This window comes from Heptranchias perlo, chromosome 9 (assembly GCF_035084215.1).
Source record: "Heptranchias perlo isolate sHepPer1 chromosome 9, sHepPer1.hap1, whole genome shotgun sequence".
Taxonomy (NCBI): domain Eukaryota; kingdom Metazoa; phylum Chordata; class Chondrichthyes; order Hexanchiformes; family Hexanchidae; genus Heptranchias; species Heptranchias perlo.
In genome coordinates, this window is record NC_090333.1 from 6,116,818 (window position 1) to 6,131,641 (window position 14,824).

A 14,824-nucleotide genomic window follows, 5' to 3' on the forward strand; every position below is an offset into this window, starting at 1 on the left:
GCCGTCATTGGAGTTTTTCACAAACGTTTCATTCATTATGCTAGATACAAAATATACCCGTAAACTATGGATTCAATATCTGATGCCATTTTGTAACAAAGTGAACCACTTTCGGGTGAATATCAACAAGGTATTACATAGAATTACATTCATAGAATGTACAGCACAGAAACAGGTCATTCGGCCCATCGAGTCTGTGCCGGTGTTTCTGCTCCACACGAACCTCCTCCCACCCCTCTTCATCCAATCCAATCAGCATTTCCTTCTATTCCTTTCTCCCTCATGTGTTTATCCATCTTCCCCTTAAATGCTTCAATGATATTCACCTCAACGACTCCATGTGATAGCGAGTTCCACAGTAGTAGCCGCATAACTCAGATGCCAGGCCAGCAATCTGACTCCCAACGGTACTAAAATCAAGTAAAATGAGACCTCCCTCCCTTCCCCTCTCCCTCAGTCCAGGAGTCTGTCCCGAACCTTTTTGAGTTCGTATCGGTAAAGTGAGACCCCCTCCGTTCCCCTCTCCCTCAGTCCAGGAGTCTGTCCCTAACATAGGAACATAGGAACAGGAGTAGGCCATTCAGCCCCTCGTGCCTGCTCCGCCATTTGATAAGATCATGGCTGATCTGTGATCTAGCTCCATAAACCTGCCTTTGGCCCATATCCCTTAATACCTTTGATTGCCAAAAAGCTATCTATCTCAGATTTAAATTTAGCAATTGAGCTAGTATCAATTGCTGTTTGCGGAAGAGAGTTCCAAACTTCTACCATCCTTTGTATGCAGAAATGTTTTCTAATCTCACTCCTGAAAGGTCTGGCTCTAAATTTTTGACTGTGCCCCCTGCTCCTAGAATCCCCAACCAGCGGAAATAGTTTCTCTCTATCAACCCTATCTGTTCTCCTTAATATCATATAAACTTCGATCAGATCACCCCTTAACCTTCGAAACTCCAGAGAATACAACCCCAATTTGTGGAATCTCTCCTCGTAACTTAACCCTTGAAGTCCGGGTATCATTCCAGTAAACCTACGCTGCACTCCCTCCAAGGCCAATATGTCCTTCCCAAGGTGCAGAGCCCAGAACTGCTCACAGTACTCCAGGTGCGGTCTAACCAGGGTTTTGTGTAGCTGCAGCATAATTTCTGCCCCCTTTACTCCAGTCCTCTCGATATAAAGGCCAGCATTCCATTTGCCTTATTGATTATTTTCTGCACCTGTTCATGACACTTCAATGATCGATGTACCTGAATCCCTCGGTCCCTTTGGACATCCACTGTTTTTAACTTTTTACCATTAAGAAAGTACCCTGTTCGATCCTTTTTTGATCCAAAGTGGATGACCTCACATTTGTCTACATTGAATTCCATTTGCCACAGTTTTGCCCATTCACCGAATCTATCAAGATCACTTTGTAATTTTATGTTTTCATCTACACTGCTTACAATGCCATCAATCTTTGATGTGGACAACAACCCGGACGTCCTATCGTATCAGGCAATGGAACCCTGTGTGAGAACCTCTCTGGATGCATCGAGGGCATCCTGAAACCCATCGTGCAGGGAACCCCCAGCTTCTGTCGCGACACTACAGACTTTCTACAAAAACTCAGTACCCACGGACCTGTTGAACCATGAACACTTCTCACCACGATGGACGTCTCGGCACTCTACACCAGTATCCCCCACGATGACGGCATCGCTGCAACAGCATCAATACTCAACACCAACAACAGCCAATCTCCAGTCGCCATCCTACAACTCATCCGCTTCATCCTGGATCACAATGTCTTCACCTTCAAAAACCAGTTCTTTACCCAAACACACGGAACAGCCATGGGGACCAAATTCGCACCCCAATACGCCAACATTTTCATGCACAAGTTCGAGCAGGACTTCTTCACTGCACAGGACCTCCAACCAACGCTATACACCAGATACATCGACGACATTTTCTTTCTATGGGCCCACGGTGAGGAATCACTAAAGGGACTACACGATAACATCAACAAATTCCTTCCCACCATCAAGCTCACCATGGACTACTCCTCAGAATCAGTTTCTTTCTTGGACACACGAATCTCCATCAAAGACGGGCACCTCAGCACCTCACTCTACCGCAAGCCCACGGACAACCTCACGATGCTCCACTTTTCCAGCTTCCACCCTAACCACGTCAAAGAGGCCATCCCCTATGGACAGGCCCTGCGAATACACAGGGTCTGCTCAGACGAGGAGGAACGCGATGGACACCTACAGACGCTGAAAGACGCCCTCGTAAGAACGGGATATGATGCTCGACTCATCGATCGACAGTTCCGACGGGCCACAGCGAAAAATCGCGTAGACCTCCTCAGAAGACTAACACGGGACGCAACCAACAGAGTACCCGTCGTCATCCAGTACTTCCCCGGAGCGGAGAAACTACGCCATGTTCTCCGCAGCCTTCAACATGTCATCAATGATGACGAACACCTCGCTATGGCCATCCCCACACCTCCACTACTCGCCTTTAAACAGCCACCCAACCTCAAACAAACCATCGTTCGCAGCAAATTACCCAGCCTTCAGGAGAACAGCGTCCACGACACCACACAACCCTGCCACGGTAACCTCTGCAAGACATGCCAGATCATCGACACAGATACCACCATCACACGAGAGGACACCACCCACCAGGTGCATGGTTCATACTCCTGTGACTCGGCCAACGTTGTCTACCTCATACGTTGCTGGAAAGGATGCCCCAGAGCATGGTACATTGGCGAGACCATGCAGACGCTGCGACAACGGATGAACGGACACCGCGCAACAATCGCCAAACAGGAGGATTCTCTCCCTGTTGGGGAACACTTCAGCAGTCAGGGACATTCAGCCACCGACCTTCGGGTAAGCGTTCTCCAAGGCGGCCTTCGAGACACAAGATAACGCAAAATCGTCGAGCAGAAATTGATAGCCAAGTTCCGCACCCATGAGGACGGCCTCAACCGGGATCTTGGGTTCATGTCACACTACACGTAACCCCACCAGCGAACAAATGTTATCTGTTTTTAATATAACGGGTCATTGACTGTCTTCCTTATCTCTCTCTCTCTCTTTTTTTGGGGGTTTGTATATTCGGTGGCCTTTTTAGGTGACACCTTTCTGTCTGCTCACTGTGATTGCCTTGGCAACGGGCCGTAATCACCAGGCATTGTTCTGCATTTTTAAAATGCGAAGGATTCGAAAATGTCATTTCCACACCGCCTGAGGAAGGAGGAAGCCTCCGAAAGCTTGTGGGATTAAAAATAAAATTGTTGGACTATAACTTGGTGTTGTAAAATTGTTTACAATTACCAATCTTTGTGTCATTGGCAAACTAAGATATGAGACTTTCTATGCCTTCATCTAAGTCGTTAATAAATATTGAGAATAATTGAGGCCCCAAGACAGATCCAAGACAGGTCTGGCTCTAAACATTAGAGCCAGACCTTTCAGGAGCGAGATTATCCTATCCAATATTTCACATTTCTCCTCCTTAACTACAATCTTTGCATCGTCCCCCTCCTTTGTGAAGACAGACGCAGACAGGGTACAATTTCAAAATTTGCAAATGACACAAAACTTGGAAGTGTAGTGAACAGTGAGGAGGATAGTGATAGACTTCAAGAGGATATAAACAGGCTGGAGGAATGGGCTGATACGTGGCAGATGAAATTTAACGCAGAGAAGTGCGAAGTGATACATTTTGGCAGGAAGAACGAGGAGAGGATATGCTAAATGGTTCGATTCTAAAGGGGGTGCAGGAACAGAGTGACCTGGTGGTATATGTGAACAAATCTTTGAAGGTGGCAGGACAGGTTGAGAAAATGGTTGAAAAAGCATATGGGATTCTGGGCTTTATAAATAGAGGCATAGAGCACAAAAGCAAGGAAGTTATGGTGAACCATTATCAAACTATGGTTCGGCTACAACAGGAGTGTTGTGTCCAATTCTGGGCACCGCACTTAAGGAAGGATGTGAAGACCACAGAGAGGGTGCAGAAAAGATTTATTAGAATGGTTCCAGGAATGAGGGACTTCGGTTACGTGGATAGACTGGAGAAGCTGGTATTGTTCTCTTTAGAGCAGAGAAGGTTGAGAGGAGATTTGATAGAAGTGTTCAAATCATGAAGGGTTTCGGTAAAGTAAATAAAGAGAAACTTTTCCAATTGGTAGAAGGGTCGAGAACAAGAGAACACAGATTTAAGGTGATTGGCAAAAGAACCAACGGCAACATGAGGAAAAACTTTTTGACGCAGGGAACAGATATGATCTGGAATGCGCTGCCTGAAAGGGTGGGAGAAGCAGATTCAATTGTGTCTTTCACAAAGGAATTGGATGAATACCAGAAGAGAAAAAATTTGCAGGGCTCCGGGGAAAGAGTGGAAGAATGGGACTAACTGGATTGCTCTTACAAAGAGTCAGCACGGGCTCGATGGGCCGAATGGCCTCCTTCTGTGTTCTAACCATTCTATGATTCCATGATCTAAACAACCGCAAACGTAACACCCCAATTCAAGAAGGGAGTGAGACAGAACGTAGGTAACTATCGACAAGTTAGCCTAAAATCTGTCATTGGGAAAATGCTAGAATCCATTATTAAGGAAGTACGAGCAGGACATTTGGAGACTCAGAATACAATCAAGGAGAGTCAACATGGTTTTATGAAGGGGAAATCATGTCTGACAAATTTATTCGAGTTCTTTGAGGAAGTAATGGGCAGGGTGGATAAAGGGGAACCAATGGATGCAGTATATTTGGATTTCCAAAAGGCATTCGAGAGGGTGCCACTTAAAAGATTACTGCACAAGATAAGAGCTCATGGTGTTGGGGGTAATATACTGGCATGGATAGAGGATTGGCTAACTAACAGAAAACAAAGAGTCGGGATAAAAGAGTCATTTTCAAAATGGCAATCTGTAACTAGTGGGATGCTGCAGGGATCAGTGCTGGGGCCTCAACTATTTACAATATTTATCAATGACTTGGATGAAGGAACAGAATGTCTTGTGGCCAAATTTGCTGACGATACAAAAATAGGTGGAAAAGCAAGTTGCGATGAGGACACAAAGTGTCTGCAAAGGGATATTGACAGGTTAAGTGAATGAGCAAAAATTTGGCAGATGGAATACAATGTGGGAAAATGTGAAGTCATCCACTTTGGGAGGAAAAATAAAAAAGCAAAATATTATTTGAATGGAGAAACAACACAAAATGCTGCGGTACAGAGGGATCTGGGTGTCCTCGTACATGAAACACAAAAAGTCAACATACAGGTGCAGCAGGTAATCCGGAAGGCAAACGGAATATTGGCCTTTCTTTCCAGGGGGATGGAGTATAAAAGCCGGGAAGTCATGCTACAACTGTACAGGGTGCTGGTGAGACCACACCTGGAGTACTGCGTACAGTTCTGGTGCCCTTATTTAAGGAAAGACATACTTGCATTGGAGGCACTTCAGAGAAGGTTCACAAGGTTGATTCCGGGTATGAAAGGGTTGTCTTATGAGGAAAGATTGAACAGGTTGGGTCCGTACTCATTGGAGTTTAGAAGAATGAGAGGAGATCTTATTGAAACATACAAGATTCTGAGGGGGACTCGATCGGGTAGATGCTGAGAGGATGTTACCCCTCATGGGGGAATCTAAAACTAGGGGGCATAGTCTCAGAATAACGGGTCGCACGTTTAAGACGGAAATGAGGATGAATTTCTTCTCCCAGAGGGTCGTGAATCTTTGGAATTCTTTACACCAAAAAGCTGTGGAGGCTGAGTCATTGAATCCATTCAAGACTGTGTTCGACAAATTTTTGATCAGCAAGGGAGTCAAATGGATATGGGCAAAGGGCGGGAAAGTGGAGTTGAGGTAAAAATCAGATCAGCCATGATCTCATAAAATGGCGGAGCAGGTACGAGGGGCCGAATGGCCTACTCCTGCTCCTATCTCTTATGGTTCACAGGAGGGTCAATATGGTTTGTGTAAATTGATCTATTTGAAAAGTTCACAGCTCATCTCATTTTTCTGCAAATGTTCATGCACAATGTTTTAACAAACAGAACTGGGTTTGGTGCTTTGTATGTCAGCTCCCATTTTTTGGCAATTCTCCAACTACACACATTTTCTACCATACAAACCATACGCACCGTACAAACCGACTGCAGTTATACGGCGCCTTGGTGAGACCACACCTGGAGTATTGTGTTCAGTTTTGGTCTCCTTACCTTCGAAAGGATATGCTTGCCACAGAGGGAGTGCAGTGAAGGTTCACCAGATTGATTCCTGGGATGGCAGGACTGTCGTATGAGGAGAGATTGGGTCGACTCGGCCTGAATTCACTCGAGTTTAGAAGAATAAGAGGGGATCTCATGGAAACATATAAAATTCTGACAGGGCTAGACAGACTGGATGCAGGGAGGATGTTTCCCTTGGCTGGGGGGTCGAGAACGAGGGGTCACAGTCTCAGGGTACGGGGTAGGATATTTAGGACTGAGATGAGGAGAAATTTCTTCACTCAGAGGGTGGTGAACCTGTGGAATTCTCTACCACAGAAGGCTGTGGAGGCCAAGTCACTGAATACATTTAAGATGGAGCGAGATAGATTTCTAGACACAAAAGGCATCAAGGGGTATGGGGAGAGAGCGGGAATATGCTATTGAGATGGAGGATCAGCCATGATCATATTGAATGTTGGAGCAGGCTCGAAGGGCCGAATGGCCTACTCCTGCTCTTATTTTCGATGTTTCTATGTTCTGAACTTTGCTGAATCCTGTACACAGAGAATATTGAATCATGAAACACTGCAAAGTTTGCATTCTACAAAGAATGGACAATGCACAGCTCTCCATTGTGTTTTGATTGATAGTCTTACCATGTAGATATAATACGGGGCTTTCTGATCATCATCCCAAGATCTGCCAGTAATTGATTTGTGCACTTGCTGTATGATCTCTTTGTCTGGGACCTGATGTCCAGCTGCATCACTGCAAGGGGCACCTCTGAAAGGAATCTTTGGCAATGCACATCGACCAGCCTGAAAAATACAAAAGGATGAAAATATAGTACTTGTGAATATAGTTACATTGGCAACTTCAAAATTGCAGTCACAGCATGACTGATCTCGAAGAGTCAAGGCTGAAGAAACATAAGCTTTATAATTTAGAGAGGAGGGTCTCTCACTGAAATATATAAATTAAATAGTACATTTACAGATAAGGACAAGGTTGTAACTTCAAACAGACAGCAACAAGACTGAATATAAAAGATTAAGGGGTGATCTAATTGATGTGTTTAAAATGATTAATGGAATTGATAGGGTGGATGGAGAGAAAGTAATTCCTCTGGTGGGAGAGTCCAGAACAAGGGGGCATAACCTTAAAATTAGAGCTGGGCCATTCAGGGGTGATGTCAGGAAGCTACAAGTGTGGTGCCGGAGGATTGGAGGACTTTTAATGTTGTACGGTTGTTTAACAAGGGAGAAAAGGATAGACCGAGTAATTACAAGCCAGTCAGTCTGACCTCGGTGGTGGGCAAATTACTGGAAACAATTCTGAAGGACAGCTTTAATCGTCATTTAGAAAGGCACGGATTAATCAAGGACAGTCAGCATGGATTTGTGAAGGGAAAGTCGTGTCTGACTAACTTGATTGAAATTTTTGAGGAGGCAACAAGGAGTTTGATGAGGGTAACGCGTTTGATGTGGTCTACATGGATTTTAGCAAGGCTTTTGACAAGGTCACACATGGCAGACTGCTCAGAAAAGTAAAAGCCCATGGGATCCAAGGGAAAGTGGCAAGTTGGATCCAAAATTGGCTCAGTGGCAGGAAGCAAAGGGCAATGGTCAACGGGTGTTTTTGTGACTGGAAGGCTGTTTCCAGTGGGGTCAGTACTAAGTCAGTAGGTCTCAGTACGAGGTCTCTTGCTTTTTCTGGTACATATCAATGATTTAGACTTAAATGTAGGGGACGTGATTAAGAAGTTTGCAGATGATACAAAAATTGGCCGTGTGGTTGATGGTAAGGAGGAAAGTGATAGACTGCAGGAAGATATCAATGGACTGGTCAGGTGGGCAGAAAAGTGTCAAATGGAATTCAATCCAGAGAAGTGTGAGGTAATGCATTTGGGGAGGACAAGCAAGGCAAGGGAGTACACAATAAATGGTAGGATACTAAGAAGTGTAGAGAAACAGAGGGACCTTGGAGTGCATGTCCACAGATCCCTGATGATAGCAGGACAGGTAGATAAGGTGGTTAAAAAGGCATAAGAGATACTTTCCTTTATTAGCCAAGGCACAGAATATAGGAGCAGGGAGGTTCTGCTCGAACTCCATAAAACATTGGTTAGTCCACAACTTGAGTACTGCATGCAGTTCTGGTCACCACATTACAGGAAAGATCTGATTGCATTGGAGAGGGTACAGAGGAGATTTATGAGGATATTGCCAGGACTGGAGAATTTTAGCCATGAGGAAAGATTGGATAGGCTGGGGTTGTTTTCTTTGGAACAGAGAAGGCTGAGGGGTGATTTAATTGAGGTGTATAAAATTTTGAGTGGCCTCGATAGAGTGACAATTGTAAACAATTTTACAACACCAAGTTATAGTCCAACGATTTTTATTTGAAATCTACAAGCTTTCGGAGGTTTCCTCCTTCCTCAGGTAAATGTTCAGGAGCTCCTTGAAGCCTACGCATTTATACATCACAGAACAATACATGGTGTTTACAGACTGCCCCTGCAACTGCCCGTTGCCAAGGCAATCACCGTGTTCAGACAGAGAGGTGTCACCTACAGAACCCCCGAATACACATTCAACAAAAAAACAAACAGGAAAAAAAAACAGAGAGAGAGAGGCAGAAACATCCGGAAGGCAGAGAAAGCCAGCAAATGACCCATTATATTAAAAACAGATAGCTTTTGTTCGCTAGTGGGGTAATGTGTAGCGTGACATGAACCCAAGATCCCGGTTGAGGCCGTCCTCATGGGTGCGGAACTTGGCTATCAATTTCTGCTCGACGATTTTGCGTTGTCGTGTGTCTCGAAGGCCGCCTTGGAGAACGCTTACCCGAAGATCGGTGGCTGAATGTCCCTGACTGCTGAAGTGTTCTCCGACTGGGAGGAAACCCTCCTGTCTGGCGATTGTTGCGCGGTGTCTGTTCATCCGTTGTCGCAGTGTCTGCATGGTCTCGCCAATGTACCATGCTCCGGGGCATCCTTTCCTGCAGCGTATGAGGTAGACAACGTTGGCTGAGTCACAGGAGTATGAACCATGCACCTGGTGGGTGGTGTCCTCTCGTGTGATGGTGGTATCTGTGTCGATGATCTGGCATGTCTTGCAGAGGTTACCGTGGCAGGGTTGTGTGGTGTCGTGGACGCTGTTCTCCTGAAAGCTGGGTAATTTGCTGCGAACGATAGTCTGTTTGAGGTTGGGTGGCTGTTTAAAGGCGTGTCGTGGAGGTGTGGGGATGGCCAGAGCGAGGTGTTCGTCGTCATTGATGACATGTTGAAGGCTGCAGAGAACATGGCGTCGTTTCTCCGCTCCGGGGAAGTACTGGACGACGAAGGGTACTCTGTTGGTTGCATCCCGTGTTAGTCTTCTGAGGAGGTCTATGCGATTTTTCGCTGTGGCCCGTCGGAACTGTCGATCGATGAGTCGAGCGTCATATCCCGTTCTTACCAGGGCGTCTTTCAGAGTCTGTAGGTGTCCATCCCGTTCCTCCTCGTCTGAGCAGACCCTGTGTATTCGCAGGGCCTGTCCATAGGGGATGGTCTCTTTGACGTGGTTAGGGTGGAAGCTGGAAAAGTGGAGCATCGTGAGCTTGTCCGTGGGCTTGCGGTAGATTGAGGTGCTGAGGTGCCCGTCTTTGATGGAGATTCGTGTGTCCAAGAAAGAAACTGATTCTGAGGAGTAGTCCATGGTGAGCTTGATGGTGGGATGGAACTTGTTGATGTTATCGTGTAGTCTCTTTAGTGATTCTTCGCCGTGGGTCCATAGAAAGAAAATGTCGTCGATGTATCTGGTGTATAGCGTTGGTTGGAGGTCCTGTGCAGTGAAGAAGTCCTGCTCGAAATTGTGCATGAAAATGTTGGCGTATTGGGGTGCAAATTTGGTCCCCATGGCTGTTCCGTGTGTTTGGGTAAAGAACTGGTTGTCGAAGGTGAAGACATTGTGATCCAGGATGAAGAGGATGAGTTGTAGGATGGCGTTTGGAGATTGGCTGTTGTTGGTGTTGAGTATTGATGCTGTCGCAGCGATGCTGTCATCGTGGGGGATACTGGTGTAGAGTGCCGAGACGTCCATCGTGGTGAGAAGTGTTCCTGGTTCAACTGGTCCGTGGGTACTGAGTTTTTGTAGGAAGTCTGTAGTGTCGCGACAGAAGCTGGGGGTTCCCTGTGTACAGGGAAGTGTATAGAGTGTACAGGAAGGATCTGTTTCCCTTAGCAGAGAGGTCAATAACCAGGAGACATAGATTTAAAGTAATTGGTAGAAGAATTAGAGGGGAGATGAGGAGAAATCTTTTCACCCAGAGGGTGGTGGGGGTCTGGAACTCACTTCCTGAAAGGGTGGTAGAGGCAGAAACCCTCATCGCATTTAAAAAGTACTTGGATATGCACTTGAAGTACCGTAACCTACAAGGCCACAGACCAAGAGCTGGAAAGTGGGATTAGGCTGGATAGCTCTTTTTCAGACTGCACAGACACGATGGTTCGAATGGCCTCATTCTATGCCTTAATTTTCGATGATTCGATGCATTGTGATTTTCACATTGAACTGTGTGTATCTTTAAACTTGATGAAATAAAGTACATTTTGTATTTTAAAAAAATGATTGGAAACTTTCTTCGAGTCAGTGTGAGTGGAGCACTGTTCTTTATTGGTTTGATGGTTGATGAGGTCACTAAGGGAGTGAACGGGGAGGGGGGACGAGAGGGACTTACTCACGTGGCTCAAGGTCTTGAGCGGCCAATAATTCGAGCTCTTATCTGCTGCCGTCAATGAAGTTTTTCACAAACATTTCATTCATTATGCTCGATACAAAATATACCCGTAAACTGTGGATTCAGTATCTGTTGCCATTTTGTAACAACGTGAACCACTTTCAGTTGCATATTAACAAGGTTTTACATAGAATGACAAACAGAGAATGTACAGCACAGAAACAGGCCATTCGGCCCAAATGATCTCTGCCTCCTCGCACCCCTCTTCATCTAACCCTATCAGTATATCTTTCTCGTGCTTTCTCCCCCATGCGTTGATCCAGCTTCCCCTTAAATGCATCTATGCTATTTGAACATAAGAACATAAGAAATAGGAGCAGGACTAGGCCAGACGGCCCCTCGATCCTGCTCCGCCATTCAATAAGATCATGGCTGATCTTCGACCTCAACTCCACTTTCCCGCCTGATCCCCATATCCCTTGATTCCCCGAGATTCCAAAAATCTATCCATATCAGCCTTGAATGTACTCAACGACTGAGCATCCACAGTCCTCTGGGGTAGAGAAATCCAAAGATTCACAACCCTCAGAGTGAAGAAATTGCTCCTCATCTCAGTCCGAAATGGCTGACCCTTTATCCCGATATCAGAGCCAGACCTTTCAGGAGTGAGATTGGAAAACATTTCGACACACAAAGGGTCGTAGAAGTTTGGAACTCTCTTCCACAAACGGCAATTGATACTAGCTCAATTGCTAAATGTAAATGTGAGATGGATAGCTTTTTGTCAACCAAAGGTATTAAGGGATATGGTCCAAAGGCAGGTCTCTGAAGCTGGATCACAGATCAGCCATGATCTTATCAAATTGTGGAGCAAGCATGAGGGGCTGAATGGCCTACTCCTGTTCCTATGTTCCTATATTGTGCCCTCTAGCTCTGGACTCTTCAGCCAGGGGAAGCAGCCTTTTTAGCATTTACCTTGTCAAGCCCTTTCAGAATCTTATATGTTTCAATGAGATCATCTCTCATTCCTCTAAACTCCAGAGAGTATCGGCCCATTGTACTCAATCTCTCATCATTGGACAACCCTCTCATCCCAGGAATCAATCTAGTGAACCTTCGCTGCACCATCCCCAGGGCAAGTATATCCTTCCTTAGGTCAGGAGGCCAAAACTGCACACAGTATTCCAGGTGAGGTCTCCATAAGCCCTTGTACAATTGTAGCAAGACTTCCTCACTCTTGGACTCCAACCCCCTTTGCAATAAAGGCCAACATACCATTTGTCTTCCTAATTGCTTGTTGTACCGGCATGTTAACTTCCTGTGTTTTGTATACCAGGACACCCAATTCTCTCTGAACATCAACATTTAATAGTTTCTCTCCATTTAAAAATTTTCTGTTTTTCTATTCTTCCGACCAAAGTGAATAACCTCACATTTCTCCACATTATAATCCATCTGCCACCTTCTTGCCCACTCACTTAACCTCTCTATATCCCTTTTTGTGCCCTCCTCACAGCTGACTTTGCCCCAACTACTCCTTGTGGGAGCAAATTCCACAGAAGTAACAGATGTCAGGGCAGCAATCTGACTCCCAACGGTACTAAAATCAAGTAAAGCAATGACCCTCCGTTCCCCTCTCCCTCTATCCAGGAGTCTGTCCTGCACCAGCTTAAGTTCGTACCGGCAAAGTGAGACCCTGCCCGTTCCTCTCTCCCTCAGTCCAGGAATCTGTTCCGCACCAGCTTGAGTTTGTACCGGCTGCTATCATTTCCACCTGATGCAAAACAGCATTTTAAAACATCCGAGATCTTTTTAAACATTCTGTGGAATCTTTTTAATTTTAGGAGGAAGCAAACACTCCCATTCACTCCCTCCCTATCGTTAAAAATTAACTGGGAGAAAGTGGAGCTCTGCACCAGCATCCATCCAGACATGCACAGTACTCCTTTACAGCTGATATCAGTATAACTTTGGTCTGGCGACTCTGTACCGCACTCGGCAGAGACTGGCAGCTGCAGCATATCTGCAGTCTTAGTGATGAAAGGTAAAGTAAAAGGGAAATTTACCACTGATATCAGGGAGTTCAAAGAGTGATCAACAGATGGAATGAATTCCCAGATCCGGTCGATGGGACGAAAATCCGAGGAATCATTTAAATAGCAACTGGATGCAACAATGGGGTGGGGATTTGGGAGTTTTCTGGATGGGCCGAGTGGCCTCCCTCGTAATTAACTTGTGTGTACATTAAATTTGATAACATTGTACGACTGCGTCACATTTGTCTTGAATTCCTCTGAGCATCAGTCAACTGTGATATTAACCCACTTATTTTAAGGGGATTTCGTGCCTGAGTTAAAATAGAGCAAAATACCTTCAAGAAAGAACTTGCATTTATATAGCACCTTTCATGCCCTCAGGACATCTCAAGGCAATTTGCAGACAATGAATAACTTTTTGAAGTGGAGTCACTGTCTTTTTGTCGGCAAAATGCAGCCACCTATTTTGTTCACCGCCGAGGTCCAAAAAACAGAAAATGAGATAAATAACCAGTTATAAATGTGTCCTGGTCAAATTCTATCCCTCAACCAACACCAAAACAAAAACCAGATTATCTGGTCATTTATTTTATTGCTGTTTGCGCGAACTTACCGTGTGCAAATTGGCTGTCGCTTTTCCTACATTTACAACAGTGATTACGCTTCAAGAGTACTTCATTGGCTGTGAACAACAATAACAACTTGCATTTATATAGCGCCTTTAATGTTGTAAAACATCCCAGGACGCTTCACAAGAGCGATTATCAAACAAAATTTGACATTGAGCCACATAAGGAGATATTAGGACAGGTAACTAAAAGCTCGGTCAATGAGGTAGTTTTTTTGATTCGTTCGTTCGGTGTGGGCGTCGCTGGCAAGGTCAGCATTTATTGCCCATCCCTAATTGCCCTTGAGAAGGTGGTGGTGAGCCACCTTCTTGAACCGCTGCAGTCCGTGTGGTGAAGGTACTCCCACAGTGCTGTCAGGTGGGAAGTTCCAGGATTTTGACCCAGCGATGATGACGGCACGGTGATATATTTCCAAGTCGGGATGGTGTGTGACTTGAAGGGGAACGTACAGGTGGTGTTGTTCCCATCTGCCTGATGCCCTTGTCCTTCTAGGTGGTAGAGTTCGCGGGTTTGGGAGGTGATGTCGATGAAGCCTTGGTGAGTTGCTGCAGTGCATCCTGTAGATGGTACATACTGCAGCCACAGTGATGAAGGGAGTGAATGTTTAGGGTGGTGGATGGGGTGGCAGTCAAACAGGTTGCTGTGTCCTGGATGGTGTCGAGCTTCTTGAGTGTTGTTGGAGCTACACTCATCCAGGCAAGTGGAGATTATTCCATCACACTCCTGACTCGTGTCTTGTAGATGGTGGAAAGGCTTTAGGGAGTCAGAAGGTGAGTCACTCGCTGGAGTGTCTTCAAGGAGGAGAGAGAGGGAGAGAGGCAAAAAGGCTGAGGGAGGGAATTCCAGAGCTTAAGGCCGAGGCAGCTGAAGGCATGGCCGCCAGTGGTGGAGCGATTAAAATCGGCGATGCGCAAGAGTCCAGAATTGGAGGAACGCAGAGTTGTCGGAGGGTTGTATAGCTGGAGGCATTTGCAGAGATAGGGAGGGGAGAGGCCATGGTGGGATTTGAAACAAGGATGATTGTAAAGGTTAGAAACGCGGCAGCCAATTCGCGCACAGTAAGATCCCGCAAACAGCAATAAAATTAATGACCAAATAATCTGGTTTACATTTCGTTGTTGGTTGAGGGATAGATTTTAAATTCGAGGTGTCGGTGGACTGGGAACCAATGTAGGTCAGCGAGCACAGGTGTGATTGGTGAATGGGAATTGGTGTG